The sequence below is a fragment of the Pristiophorus japonicus genome, chromosome 14 (genome assembly GCF_044704955.1).
Source record: "Pristiophorus japonicus isolate sPriJap1 chromosome 14, sPriJap1.hap1, whole genome shotgun sequence".
In the NCBI taxonomy this organism is placed as follows: domain Eukaryota; kingdom Metazoa; phylum Chordata; class Chondrichthyes; family Pristiophoridae; genus Pristiophorus; species Pristiophorus japonicus.
The window spans coordinates 116,525,987-116,541,848 of NC_091990.1; the positions used below are offsets into that span (position 1 = coordinate 116,525,987).

Genomic DNA, 15,862 nt, shown 5'->3' on the forward strand with positions numbered 1-15,862 from the left:
TTAGAGGGGATTTGAGGGAAAATTTCTTCACCCAAAAGGCGGTGGGGATCTGGAACTCATTGCCTGAAAGGGTGGTTGAGGCAGAAATCCTCACCACATTTGAAAAGTACTTGCATATGCACTTGAAGTGCCGTAACCTACAGGGCTACAGACCAAGAGCTGGAAAGTGAGATTAGGCTGGATAGCTCTTTGTCGGCTGGCACGGTCACGATGGGCAGAAATGGCCTCCCTCTGTGCTGTAAATTTCTATGATTCTATTGGGAAGCTGCAATAGTGTCCTGGCAGTTGCCCTCCAATCAATTTTGTCCATCTGTGAGGATGCATCTGATCTCCTCACATGAGCACGTGGTTGAGATTAGAAACTCAAGTGAAGGAGGGTGGGATCCAAAACCAGTTTCCCCATGCCCAGCCCAAGCAGGGCATGTTATTTAATGCTACCTGGTGTTGGGGAGTTTATGTTATTTCTTTAACATCTGTTGGCTAAAATCACCGATCCCCTGTTTCGAGTGAGGAGCCTTGCATGAAGGGGCTACAATCTTGTAGCCCTATAATCCCTTTGAGTGCAGGATCGACTGAATTTATCCTTAGATCTATGTGAAAATTACTCAGCCTTTCTGCTGTACCCATGACTACTCTGTTTGTCTATTCATTCAGTGAAAGCTTGCTTGCGTCTTTGACAGAAGCCAAAAATAATTCAAATAGTGACGAGATACAAAGCGAGAAAGCATCAGATAGGATGAGCCATGTCTCCTGGGAGCTTGCTGGGAAACAGGGAACGAGGAAGATGCTGAGGTACGGTAGAGTGAGGCCACGAAGGGATTTGAAGACGAGGCCAATTTTGAAGCTGATACACTGGGGGACGGGGAGCCATTGAAGATTGGCGAGGGTGGTGGTGAGGGATTTACTGCCAACCACTCTGGCATTAGTAAGATTATAGTCTGCCGTGTATTATCCACTGACACACAGCTGTAGAAATATGTATGTTTTTAGACACAGTTACTTGTTAGGTAATAGGTTTACACAACAAATTAGTGCAATGTCTTTTTATTTCTGGGATTTGGGTTCACATCTATAAAAGACAATTTCTGTTTTCGGACTTGGCTAGCTGTTTTGCACGGAGGGATCAGCGCTGCACCCGGAACGACCTTGTAAAATATTTCACTTTTGCCTAAAGAAATGAGTGAGTTGGGTAATGGAGGTGCGTAGCCTTCTGCTATTCTTGGCTGATTGCTGTGAAAGGACCCGGAACATTTTTAGCATGCTAATATGACAAGTGGAATTTTAATTAATGATACAGAAACTGACAATATGCAATAAATACGGCTTAATTGCTTTTTATTTTACAGTTAAGGGGAAATAATTATGATGACCCCATTTTCTCCATCTCTTATCACTACTAATTTCTAATTCTGAATGATTGAAGTGTTATTATGCACTGTATCCTGTGATAGGACTAAAGACTATGAGTGAGGTTCATTGTGAATTCCCTGATCAAACATAAATCTGCCTGGGATTCGTTTGGTCTCAGTGAGCGAGGGAAGCAAACTCTGAAGAGGAATGTTAACTCACCTCGTACACATTCCAAACATGGCATCGCAGTCGCTCTCTTAGGCAGTCCCTCAGAGTTGAGGATGACAGTCACAGTATGATACTGGTAGGACCGAGGTTAAGTCACGACCCACAGCCTTTAGCTGAAGAATACTGATATTTACATCACACAGCACATTGAAATGTTTCCAAGTGTTTCACACCACAATTACACAGGGAAGAAAGTGCTTGAAGAAAATGGAGCTCAGAGAAGTTTTTATCTATTATCCATATTTTGCGAGCCTGTTAATACAAACAAACAAACCTGCATTTATGAAGAACCTTATCACATCCTCAGGATGTCTCAACCAATGCACTTCTGAAATGCAGTCACCATTATCTCGGCAAATAATACAATATTCGTCCTTTACAACTGCTCTCCCTCATCAGCTGCTGACGACTTTGTGTTGCATGTCAAATGTGTGATTTCTATTAACTAATCAATGTTATGTAAAGTGAAGAGCAGACAGTGAAAATCTGTATTATAACTTTAGTGAGGATAGGAAGGACCTATTTCCATTAGCAGAGGGGTCAATAACCAGGGGGAAAAGATCTCAAGTAATTGGTAGGAGGTTTAGAGGGGACTTGAGGGAATTTCTGTCACCCAGAGGATGGTAGGGGTCTGGAACTCACTGCCTGAAAGGGTGGTAGAGGCAGAAACCCTCACCACATTTAAAAAGTACTTGGACATGCACTTGAAGTGCCGTAACTTACAAGGCTACAGACCAAGAGCTGGAAAGTGGGATTAGGATGGATAGCTTTTTGTTGGCTGGCACAGACACGATGAGCCGAATGACCTCCTGCTGTGCTGTAAATTTCTATGATTCTATGATTTAATTTCTCTAACTGGAAGCATGTGGGGAAGCGATGTAGGTTTTGCCTCCAGAAATGTCCACATTTTACTTACATTTCTACAGCGCCTTTCACAACCATCGGACGGACGTTCCTGTGGGCTAGAAATTAGCTAGCCTAACGCACGTTTTAACGCAATTACTTTCACGTTAAAAATGTTTTTTTTTCCGTTAAAATTCCCCAATAGGCAAGAATGGTGGTTTTGAAATATAGCCAAAAAGCAGATCGCCATACGTAAAAAATAGGACCGCCTAAATTTGGCCCTTGAGCAAACCGGTACTCAGGTGAAAAAACAGCGCATGAGAAAAGCAAGCGTTGCAGCCTCAGAAACGTCGGTAAGTAGGAAGACCTACAAAAAATGTAAGTTGAAGTTTTTTTTTTAATTCTTTTTCAGCGATTGATTACTTAAGGGTACAGTTTGAGCATCCAAAATCCGGAGTTCCGGAATCCGGGACAATCCATGGCAGGGTCATCCAGAATCTGCAAAATGTTCCGGAATCCGGACACCCTGTCAAACCATTTCCGCCACCAGCCGGGCCCAGTGAAAAGTCAAAAAATGAAATCCAACTCGTGAACAGTGACAAAAATTGCAATAATAAAAACGCCAATCCCACCTGTTCCAGGCCAGGTCTTCAGTCACTGCACCACTGCTTCTAGGTCCGCAGCAACTCTGCACAGCACACAAGTCGCTTCAGCCAGAATCAACTCTGCATAGCATACAAGTCCCTTCGGCCAGAATCAACTCTGCACAGCACACAAGTCCCTTCGGCCAGAATAAACTCTGCACAGCACACAAGTCCCTTTGTCCAGAACCAACCAAGCTTCCGCGCGCCAGTCCTCTCCTGCACGCAAGTCTCCGGCCAGAATCAAACTCTGCACAGCAAAAACAAGAGAGAGAGGCTTACCATGCGAAGAAGTGAGGACTACAAGGCCTGCGAAAAGAACTACAAGATGACGTCCAAAAACCGGAAATATCGCAACCTAGGCCCAGGCATTTCCGGACTCGGGATGCGCTTCTGGTGTTCCGAAATCTGGAAATACCCGAACCTGGGCTCGGGCGTTTCCGTATTTCAGACATCAGAAACACGTTCCGAAGTCCAGAAAAACACAAAAATCGGCTCGGCCTCGGTCCCGAGGTTGCCGGATTCGGGAGGCTCAACCTGTATTGTTAATGTTTTCTGATTTTTTTAATTTTGGAAATTTTTTTTGCGTTTTCTCCCCTGTATTTTTGCCGTTATCGGCCTTGCGGTAATATTAGCAAGGACGGCGGTTTCTAACACAAATCCACCAGGAACGCCGATTTTTATTGACAGTATTTTTTGGCCAAATTTACCATTAAAAAATTGTGAAATTTTTATTCTTATTTTTTCACAAAAATGACGTTAAAAAACAAATATCGACAGGCTGGCGAATTTCTAGCCGAAAGCATTTTACAGCCAATGAAGTACTTCTTAAAGTATAGTCACTGTTTTAACGTAGGAAACGCGGCAGCCAATTTGCGCACAGCAAGCTCCCATAAACAGCCATGTGATAATGACCAGATAATCTCTTTTTAGTGGTGCTGATTGTGGGATAAATATTGGTCAGGACACCAGGGATAACTCCCCTGCTCTTCTTCAAAATAGTGCCAAGGCATCTTTTACGTCCATAAGAGCAGATGGGGCCTCGGTTTAACGTCTCATCTGAAAGACGGCATCTCTGACAGTGCAGGACTCCCTCAGCACTGTCCTGGAGTGTCAGTCTAGATCTCCAACAACCTAGTCCAAACGACCGACTGACTGAAGAGAGCTGGAAGAACTATCCCCAAATCCAACATTTCAGGATTTCTCTCAAAAGGACTGCTTCAGCATCATGAGCAGCTCCACCTAGCTGACCAATTTAGGATGCTCAGTTTAAAATGCAAGTTGAGTCTGAGATTTAAATCTGGATCCCGGTATGGGAGCATAATAATCTATCACCAAAATGCAAGATGACTTTGATTAAATAACTGAGCTCATAATCACATAAACACACACATGAGGCTCCATCACTTGCTTCCTGGAAGCTATCACTACTTCAGCAGTTTCCACCCACACAGACAACTATAGTTCATTTTTTGTGTGTCTCACTCATTCAGATGTACTACATAATTACACTCATAGACAATGACAAGGCTCTAGGCAACAACTGAATCAGCTTCTATTGTTAGACACAGTGGTTTATCAGGTAAGATAAAGACATAAATTATGCTTTTGTCTCCATTTTCTCCATCCTCCTATAATCGTGCATGTATACTTAGAATTACAAAGAATTTACAGTACAAAAACAGGCCATTCAGTCCAACTGATCTATGTCAGTGTTTATGCTCCACACAAAGCTCCTCCCACCCTACTTCATACATCTTCTTCTATTAAAGAGACAAGGATAGAAAATGATTTTTTTTAACCGCCCCCGATCTTATGTTTTTTCTCTCTCTGTCTCCAATGACAGCTGGTAATTATTCTGCCATTCACACCCGATGTAGACTCATCTTTTTCTAACTTCTGCTATTACCATCTCAAGTTGGCCTATCATCCCTTTTGTCTCTCAAATCTCTCCTGTCTTTCACCCTATCACAGGCCTTCCCTTTTGTTCTTTCCTCCCCTCCCCCTTTCAGTGCTCCTTAAGAATCTATTAATTTCAAACTTTCGGCAGTTCTGACGAAGGGTCACAGACTCGAAACATTAACTCTCTTTCACTCCACAGATGCTGCCTGACCCGCTGAGATTTCCAGCATTTTCTGTTTTTATTTCAGATTCCAGCATCCACAGTATTTTGCTTTTGTAGAAAATGATGGATTCTCAACTGCTGACTAATTGAAGGCCATCCTATCAAATACTGTTGTGCTGACTGATGAGTACACTTGTGGGATAAGACATATACAATGCACCTTTTTACAGTGTGGTTAGAATTCGCAGTGTACACATCACAATGAGTGCACAACAGGGAGGTGAAATTCCTCACCGTATATAAACTGCGATTAAGAAGACAGGCTCTGTTGTATAAAAAGACACGGTACTATTATTACTCGCTATTTCTAACTATTGTATCACAAGCAAAAAGAAAATAAAGGCTTTTTTTTGGTACATGGTAAATCTCCAGGGACTTTACATACTGTGTAATCCCTGTGGATTGTCAGAAAGTAATGGCAGTATTATTACATATATTAATCTTACATCTGTGTTCACGTTCTGTCATCTTTTCTCATTATAAATTCCTATGTCTACATTTAGAATGAAAACTGACGACCAAGATGTGTCAGACTGTAATTACACCCTCCCACCAGCTGTGACGCTGTAGTATCTCAGTTTGACTGATGTTTCCTTGTGCTGATGAATTTCTGAATATTTCAGCACTCTCTCAAAAATTAAAAAGAGCTTGCATTTACATAGTGTTTTATCACATCTCTCAAACATTTAAAAGTGTTTTGCTTTCAATAAATGAGTTTGTGTGGATACTATTATGTGAATAAATGAGGCAAACATTTTAAACAGAGGGTTTTGCTGTCCGTTAAACAGTATACAAACATACGAACAATGATGGGCAGGTAAAAACCCCTGGTCCATCGGGCCTGTCCCATACAATTGCAATACCTTGTGTATCACAATATACACTCTCCACCCCACCCATAACTATTTGATCTCCTGGGAGTTTGACAAATTTGCTCAAGTTCTTTGAGGATGTAACGAGCAGGGTGCATAAAGGGGAACCAGTAGATGTCGCATATTTGGATTTCCAGCAAGCATTTGAGAAGGTGCACAAGATAAGAGCTCACGGGGTTGGGGGTAATATATTAACTTTGATAAAGCATTGGCTAACCAGAAAGCAGAGAGTCGGGATAAATGGGTCATTTTCAGGTTGGCAAATTGTAACTAGTGGTCTACAAGGATCAGTGCTGGGGCTTCAACTATTTACAATTTCTATTAATGACTTGGATGAAGGGACCAAATGTAATGTAGCCAAATTTTATGATACAAAGTTAGGTGGGAAAGCAAGTTGAGAGGAGGATGCAAAGAATCTACAAAGGGATATAAACACAGAAAATGCTGGAAATCTCAACGGATCAGGCAGCATCTGTGGAGAGAAAGCAGAGATAATGTTTCGGATCGATGACCTTTCATCAGATTGGAGAGTGTTTGGAAAGAATGGATTCTTAACAAGCCCTGAAAGGTGGAGAGAGAATCCGTTCTTTCCAAACACTCTCCAGTCTGACGAAGGTTCATCGACCCGAAACGTTATCTCTGCTTTCTCTCCACAGATGCTGCCTGACCCGCTGAGATTTCCAGCATGTTCTGTTTTTACTCCAGATTCTAGCATCCGCAGTATTTTGCTTTTGTACAAAGAGATATAGACAGGCTAAGTGAGTGGGCAAAAATTTGGCAGATGGAGTATAATGTGGGAAAATATGAGGTTAGGTAGGAAAAATAAAAAAGCAAATTATTAGTTAAATGGGGAGATTACAAAATGCTGTAGTACAGAGGGATCTCGGGGCGCTTGTACATAAAACACAAAGTTAGCATGCAGGTACAGCAAGTAATTAGGAAGGCAAATGGAATTTTGGCCTTTGGAGTATAAAAGTCGGGAAGTCCTGCTATACTTGGAGTACTGCGTAAAATTTTGTTCTCCTTATTTAAGGAAGGATATACTTGCATGGAGGTAGTTCAGAGAAAGTTCACGAGGTTGATTCCTGAGATTAAGGGGTTGTCATATGACGAAAGGTTGAACAATTTGGGCCTATACTCATTGGAGTTTAGAAGACTGAGGGGTAATCTTATTGAAACGTATAAGATTCTGAGGGGGCTTGACAGGGTAGATGCAGAGAGGATGTTCCCCTAATGGGGGAATCTAGAACTAGGGGGCATAGTTTCAGAATAAGGGGTCGCACATTTAAAGTGGAAATGGGGAGGAATTTCTTCACTCAGAGGGTCGTGAATCTCTGGAATTCTCTGCCCCAGAGAGCTGTGGACGCTGAGTCATTGGGCCCAAGTTTCCACATGATTTGCGCCTGATTTTTAGGAGCAACTGGTGGAGAACGGACTATCTTAGAATTTGCAATTCTCCACATTTTTTTTTCTGCAGTTCTAGTCAGGTAGAACAGTTCTACTTTGGAACAGAATTTTTTCTTCAAAAGGGGGCGTGTCCGGCCACTGACGCCTGATTTGAAAGTTTCCACAGTGAAAATGTACTCCAAACTAAAGTAGAATGGAGCAAGTGAAGATTTTTGTAGAACTAAAAAAACCTGTTCTACACATTAAAAAATCAGGCGCAGGTTACAAATCAGGCGTCCAGAACGAGGGGGGGGGGGGGGGGGGGAGGGAGTGGGGGGGAAGGGAACTCATTAAATTCTACAATAAATCCTTATTTATACTTATACAAATATTATACAAATAAATCCAACCTGAATAAACATTTATAAGCAAAGAAAATATTAAATAAACCATCTTCCTACCTGTGTGAAAGTGCTTCAGCTAGGAAGAATGGTGCAGCAAGCCTCACAAAACGAGGGAGCCGACCGAACGCGGGCGGGGGGGGGGGGGGAAGAGGGAGCCGACCGAACGCGGACGGGGGGGGGGGGGGAGGAGGGAGCCGACCGAACGCGGGCGGGGGGGGCGGAGGGGAGGGAAGGGAGCCATGTGGAAACTTGGGCCCATTGAATGTATTTAAGGTGGAGATAGACAGATTTTTGAACGACAAGGGAGTCAACGGTTATGGGGAGCGGGCAGGGAAGTGGAATTGAGGCCAGGATCAGATCAGCCCTGATCTTATTGAATGGCAGAGCAGGCTCGAGGGGCCAAATGGCCTTGTCCTGCTCCTATTTTTTATTTTCCTCGCTAGCTATCGCCCCCCATCTCCAACCTCCCTTCCCTGTCCGAAGTACTTGAATGTGTTGTTGCCTCCCAAATCCATGATCATCTTTCCATGAATTCAATGTTTGAATCCCTTCAATCTGACTTTCGCTCCTGCCACAGTACCGAAACTGCTCTCATCAAAGTCACAAATAACATCCTTTGTGACTGTGACAAAGGTAAACTATCCCTCCTCGTCCTTCTGGACCTGCCTGCAGCCTTTAACACAGTTAACCACTCCCTCCTCCTCCAACTAATGTCCAGCTAGATGGGATTGCACTCGCCTGGTTCCATTCTTATCTATCTAATCGTAGCTAGAAAATCTCCAGCAAGGCTTCTCTTTCCACTCCCGCATTGTTACCTCTGGTGTCCCTCAAGGATCTGTCCTTGGTCCCCTTTTATTTCTCATCTATATGCTGCCCCATAGCGATATCATCCGAAAATACGGAGTCCGTATTCACATGTACGCAGACGACACCTAGCTCTACCTCTCCACCACTTCTGTCGGCCCCAGCTTGGTACCTAAATTGTCAGATTGCTTGTCCGACATCCAGTACTGGATGAGCAGAAATTTTCTCCAATTAAATATTGGGAAGACGAAGCCATTATCTTTGGTCCCCACCACAAACTGTGTTCCCTAACCACTGACTCCATCCCTCTCCTTAGCATCAATCTGAGGGCGAACAAGTCTGTTTGCAACCTAGGTGTCATATTTGATTCTGAAATGAGTTTCCAGCCACATATCTGCGACATAATTAAAACCGCCTTTTTCACCTCTGTAACATTACCCGCCTCTGCCCCTGACTCAGTTCTTCTGCTGCTGAAACCCTCATTCATGCCTTTGTTACCTCTAGACTTGACTACTCCAATTCACTCCTGGCCGGCCTTCCACATTCCATACTAGGTAAACTTGAAGCCATACAAAACTCAACACCCGTGTACTAATCCGCATCAAGTTAAGATCACCCATCACCCCTGTGCTTTCTGACCTACATTGGCTCCAAGTTAAACAACGCCTTGATTTCAAAATTCTCATCCTTGATTTCAAATCACTCCATGGCCTTGCCCTTCCCTATCTCTAATCTTTTTCAGCCTCATAACCCCACAAGATGTCTGCGCTCCTCAAATTCTGCCCTCTTGAACATCCCTCATTATAACTGCTCAACCTTTGGTGGACGTGCCATCAGCTGCCTGGGCCCCAAGTTCTGGAACTCCCTCGCTACCTCTCTTTCCTCCTTTAAGGTCCTCCTTAAAATCTACCTCTTTAAATAAGCTTTTGGTCACCTGCCTTAATTTCTTCTTCTGTGGCTCGGGTGTCAAATTTATCTGTTTGTTTTGTAACACTATTGTGAAGTGCCTGGGACGTTTTACTATGTTAAAGGCGCTAATTAAATAAAAGTTATTATTATGTTCTTATGTAAAACCAGATAGAAAAAACCCAGGCCAATTGGGGGGGAAAAAAATCTTGGAAATTCCTCTCCAACCCATCTAGGCAATCAAAACTAGTCCAGGAGATCACTCTGACCCTGAATTCCCTGCAGTACCTATTTTCAGTAAGAAGTCATCTCCGCCCCAGCCATACACAGGTGCAGCTTTGCTTGAAGGAATTCAGCGAATCAGCATCCACCGCACGAGACGGCAGCCTGTTCCGAGGTCCACTATTCTCTAGGAAAAGAACCACCTCCTGACATGTCTGGCCAATGAGATGGTGACCAGTTCATTTGTTTTTTGGTGGTGTTGGTTGAGGGAATAATGTTGACCAGGACACTGGGAGAATTCCCTGCTCTTCTTCAAATAGTGCCATGTGAACTTTTAAATAGCAGAACAGGCAGAGAACACCGTTTAATGTTTTTTCCAAAGAATGACACTTCAGAAAACGCAGAAACTCTATCAGTACTGCACTGAAGTGGCAACCTGGCTATGTCAGAAGATTGTGGAGCTTCAACCTGCAACTTACTAACTCAGACAAGAGTGTTACCAACTGATTATAACTGGTTCTGTAATCAAGTATGTAATGGATTGAAAAATAAGTCTAGCTTTCTTATTTATTTATCTTTAAATCATTTGAATTCAACCCACCTTTCCTCGTTTGTTGCTCATTTTGCTTTTTAAAGAGAAAGATAATTTTAACAGCATAACTGATAAGTATTTGCCACTAGATGTAAGCCAACAAAATTAGTTTTCAAAAATAATTTCATTCACAGGACTCCAAGTCTTCCATTTCAGCAACAAAATTATGAAGACAGTGCACCAAGGTTATTTGCTATTAGTATCAGTGCGATCAAACTTTTTTATTCTGTTCTTTTCCTCAGTCCCCGGCAAAAATTTGTTCTAAGATACAATTCTATATAAAAGAGAGAGTGATCAACACTTCATTCAACATACCAACATTGATCGCAACCACCGGACGTCGCAAAGCGCTTTACACACACATGATGATGATGATGATGATTCCTGCCAGATGTCAAGATTGTGCCTTAGTGTCAGCTATGGCACTATTTCGAAGAAGAGCAGGGGAGTTATCTCCGGTGTCCTGACCAATATTTTTCCATTAATCAACATAACAAAAACAGATTATCTGGTCATTATTACATTGCTGTTTGTGGGAGTTTGCTGTGCGCATATATTGGCTGCCGTGTTTTGTACTCCAAAAGTACTTCATTGGCTGTAAAACGCTTTGAGACGTCCGGTGGTCATGAAAGGACCTATATGAATGAAATTCTCTCTTTCTTTTTAGAAATGAACATCTCACTAAACGTGAATACTAATCAGAAGAGGATGATTCTGAACAGGCGACCTGAATCCAGCACCCGAATCCACAAAAACCCAACAGGAAGCCGAAGAGTTGGATATTGCATTGAAAGGGCTAATTTAATAAATTTGTGCTCCTGGTGTGGTGCTTTACCCACTAAGAGTGAATATTGGGAATTCATGTATGGAGATCAGCAGGCCCCATAGGATTTTCTGCCCAGTATTCAGCCAAAATTCCTGATATTGGGCTCCTAATAGGCAAAGCTCCGCTTCAGAAACTCAAATTTATAAAATTACCCGTGAAATGTCTTTGAAGAATTCTATTCAGTGGTGAAGACAAGGAATAGGCAGAAACTGTGTATAATCTTTCAGGCACACGGAACTTCCCCTTTAACAAGTATGAGTCTACAGTCAAAAAATTACTGCTGTTGCTATTAACAAGCATGTACGATATTCCCCAGCTCACTATTTAACAACAACTTGCATTTATATGGCGCCTTTAACATAGTAAAACGTCTCACGGCGCATCACAAGAGCGTTATTGGACAAAATTTGACACTAAGCCACAGAGCGATATTAGGAGAGGGGATAAAAACAGATAATGTTGGAAATACTCAGCAGATCAGGCAGCATCTGTGGAAAGAGAAACAGTGCCAACATTTCAGGTCGATGACCCTTCGTTAGAACTTAGGTGAAGAGAGCTTGGTCAAAGAGATAGGTTTTAAGAAGCATCTTAAAAGAGGAGAGAGAGGTAGAGGGGTGGGGAGGTTTAGGGAGGGAATTCCAAGGGCCCAGGCGGCTGAAGACACAGCCACCAATGGTGGAGCAATGAAAATCAGGGATGCGCAAGTGGACAGAATTGAAGGAGTGCTGAGATCTTGGAGGCTTTTAGGGCTGGAAGAGGTTACCGAGATGGGGAAGGGTGAGGCCATGGAGAGATTCAAAAACAAGGATGAGAATTTTAAAATTGAGGCACTGCCTTAAAATTGAGGAAGCCAATATAGATCAGCGAGCACCGGGGTGATGAGTGAATGGGATGGTGCGAGACAGGATACGGGCAGCAGAGTTTTAGATGAGCTCAACACAGGATTTAACCTATTTATTTTAAACAGGTTGACCTCCCTGCAAAAATAATGTACAGAGGAATATCGTATGAGTGAATCAAACATTCATCCACTGTTACTGACAAAATTAACTTTCAACTTATAATATACACAAAAAAAGGCCCGATTTTTAAAAATTGATCCGAAATGTTTCACAGATAACTATTTATATGGATAAAAGGACAAGGAAGAAAAAAAGCACTGAGGCAACACTTAGATGGAGAATAGAGGCTTCCATCTCTTCCAAAAATGTGGATTGGGGGACACCTAAACTATGTTATCGTAAGATTTTCAAAAACATGAATACTGCTATCTCATCATCATCATAGGCAGTCCCTCGGAATCGAGGAAGACTTGCTTCCACTCTTAAAATGAGTCCTTAGGTGGCTGAACAGTCCGATGCGAGAACCACAATCTCTGTCACAGGTGGGACAGATAGTCGTTGAGGGAAGGGATGGTTGGGACTGGTTTGCCGCACGCTCTTTCTGCTGCTTGCGCTTGATTTCTGCATGCTCTCGACGATAAGACTTGAGGTGTTCAGCGCCCTCCCGGATGCACTTCCTCCACTTAGGGCGGTCTTTGGCCAGGGTCTCCCAGGTGTCAGTGGGGATGTTACACTTTATCAGGGAAGCTTTCCTTGTATCGTTTCCGCTGCCCACCTTTGGCTCGTTTGCCGTGAAGGAGATCCGAGTAGAGCGCTTGCTTTGGAAATCTCGTGTCTGGCATGCGAATTATGTGGCCTGTCCAACGGAGCTGATCAAGTGTGGTCAGTGCTTCAATACTGGGGATGTTGGCCTGGTCGAGGACGCTAATGTTGGTGCTTCCATCTTTCCAGGGGATTTGTAGGATCTTGCGGAGACATCGTTGGTGGTATTTCTCCAGCAACTTGAAGTGTCTACTGTACATGGTCTATGTTTCTGAGTCATACAGGAGGGCGGGTATTACTACAGCCCTGTAGACCATGAGCTTTGCTATCACAAAGTTGTTTTTAAATTTATGGACAGACAAAAAAAACCGAGGCAAAATAGAAAGCTAAATACATATTCAAATCGTCAATTGTGGTATTGTTGAATGCTTGCCTAATCTGCCATTCTTGTTTTCAAATCCCTCCATGACATCACCCCTCCGTACCACTGTCATTTCCCCCAGCCCTAGAACCCTACGAGTTTTTTGTGCTCCTTCAATTCTGGCCTCTTGCGCATTCCGGATTTTAATCGCTCCACCATTGGCGGCCGTGCCTTCAGCTGCCTAGGCCCCAAGCTCTGGAATTCCCTCCCTAAACCTCCCGCCTCACTACCTCTCTCTGCTTTAAAAGGCTCCTTAAAACCTACCTTTTTGACCACGCTTTTGGTCATCTGTCCTAATATCTCCTTATGTGGCTCGGTGTCAAATTTTGTTTGATAAGGCTTCTGTAAAGCACCTTGAGATGTTTTACTACTTTAAAGGCGCTATACAAATGCAAGCTCTTGTTGTTGAAATGTTAAACTGGGATCAAAATGATAATAAACTGGAGATTAAAAAAAGCCAATTTCTAAATCTTGGTGTCATAATTTAAATATCCATTCTGTAATTTAATCCAAACAAACAAACAGATTTTACACAAAAGTAATGACATGTAAATGATGTTGCTCTCCCCTGGATAACATTTTCCAATCAAGTTACTATACTTATTATAATAAAATAAACCAATAAAACTCTCCGTAATGCTGTTAAAATCAGTAGCATTTTTGATCCTGGCAGGTGTGGTAGAAGTTTGGAAATTTACAATCCAGATTAGGACAACGTCAAGAATCATCAGCAATTCCTGCAGGTGCAACAGACAGGTTTTGACACTCAGCTTGATCAACATTTTACTCGTAAATAATTGTTAGAGACATTCTCTCTTAAACCTCCTACCTGTGCACGTGCAAACACTGTTGGGCAATAATGTATATTAAATCTAAAGTCTGTGTTGGATGTTTGCCCCGTTCATTTGCATCTAATAAACTTAATTATCTGATTATCAGATTATCTGGTCATTATCACATTGCTGTTTGTGTGAGCTTGCTTGTGCGCAAATTTGCTGCCGCATTTCCTACATTACAACAGTGGCTACACTCCAAAAGTACTGAATTGGCTATAAAGCGCTTTGAGAGGTCCGGTAGTCGTGAGCATGCAAAAAACAGGCGCAGGCAGCGGAAGGAGCGTGCGGCAAACCAGTCCCACCCACCCTTTCAACAACTGGCTGTCCCGCTGTGACAGAGATTGTAATTCCCGTATTGGGCTGTTCAGTCACCTAAGAACTTAATTTTAGAGTAGAAGCAAGTCTTCCTCGATTTTGAGGGACTGCCTATGATGATGGTCGTGGAAGGTGCTATACAAATCCAAGTCTTTCATTTTCAATGGTAGACTGAGCACATAGATCACTAACTGAAGAAACAAAACAGAACCTGAGAATCTTCACAGATTGTGAATGAATTAACCCTTGGAATTATACTTTTTGATGAAACTAATCCCCTTCCCTCTTTAGTCATTGTTTTAGAACCCCACCTTTATATTTAAAGGTTGCTGCAATTCATTTTGCCACACATATAACTGCATTTGTTTTTCATAATCAAAGTGAGATATTAATGCTTTTTCCACAAATATGCTTTTATATTTTATTTTCAAAAACAGTTCTAATTCAGTGAATTGACCTGTATTTTATTATAAATCTAGCCAAACTAGCTCAGCCTTTCTTGAAACAATCTTCTGAAAATTTAGGATCACTAACTGTGTAAGTACCTAGATCAACCATGACAACACTGGCAATAATTTTGCTGCATGTTAAATGCTTCGTGAATAGGTGTTATTTTTATTAACTGAGACCCAGCCACTTTTTCATTTCAGCGTCGCTCAACAAAGCTTATCCTGTGGTTTGTATTTCAGGCATATTTGAAACTCAATAACTAGTTAAGCTGGCCCTGTATTAATGATAAATGAGTCTGATCTCAATTTGAATTAATTCACAGGTGTTACCCCAGTCATCTTTAGGGAAACTGAAGATAGAAAAACATGTTAAACCAGGGCAAGCTCTTATGCAACAAAACTTAATCTTGACGCATGACAAAAGAAAATGCGCCCCTTTCTTGGTTATCCCCATTGAGATCTTTGACAGTGCCTTCTACTTTGGTGCGAGGCCACAAATGTAATTGCTTCATTGCCTGTGGGTGTTCGTCTAACAAAGGATACGTTTTTTTTCCTCCAATAAACAACAGGTGTTACCTTTCTTGACTAAAGCATAAAATGATGAAAGGAACTTAAATATCACCCAACAAAGTGACTACAACGTAATGAAATTTATGCCTTCGACTAGTTAAATGACAGCTAATTAAAGGACCATGTGTAACTGTATGCTGCAGTGAAATGTACTGTATTTCAGTCAAATTTCCTTTCTTTAAATAGGATTGCTAAATAGTTCATTGAATCAAAGACTAGTACAGCACAGAAGAAGGAAATGGCCCATTGAGTCTGCGTCAGCTCTTTCAAAGAGCAATCCAGTCAGTCCCACTCCCCCTGCTCTGTCCCCATATCCCTTCAATATTTCCTTCTACACGTATTTATCCAATTCCTTTTTGAAGGCGACATTAGAATCTGTATCCACCACCCCATCAGGCAGTGCATTCCAAATCCGAACCACTCGTTATGTAAAAAAGTTTTGTCTCATGTCGCCTCTGATTCTTTTGC

At 42.2% G+C, this 15,862-nt stretch overlaps 1 protein-coding gene across 19 annotated transcripts in view; it reads right to left on the minus strand.

Moving 5' to 3' along the window:
• immp1l (inner mitochondrial membrane peptidase subunit 1) overlaps positions 1-15,862 on the minus strand; it is a 177,561-nt gene that overhangs the window by 54,929 nt on the left and 106,770 nt on the right. For 15 of the 19 annotated variants that reach the window (XR_011596593.1, XR_011596598.1, XR_011596602.1 and 12 more), the window contains one exon: positions 3,054-3,312. The exons of the other annotated variants lie outside the window; for them this stretch is intronic. The gene's annotated coding sequence lies outside the window, so the exon portion shown is untranslated. The remainder of the gene's footprint in view (positions 1-3,053; positions 3,313-15,862) is intronic. 19 annotated transcript variants of the gene reach the window in all.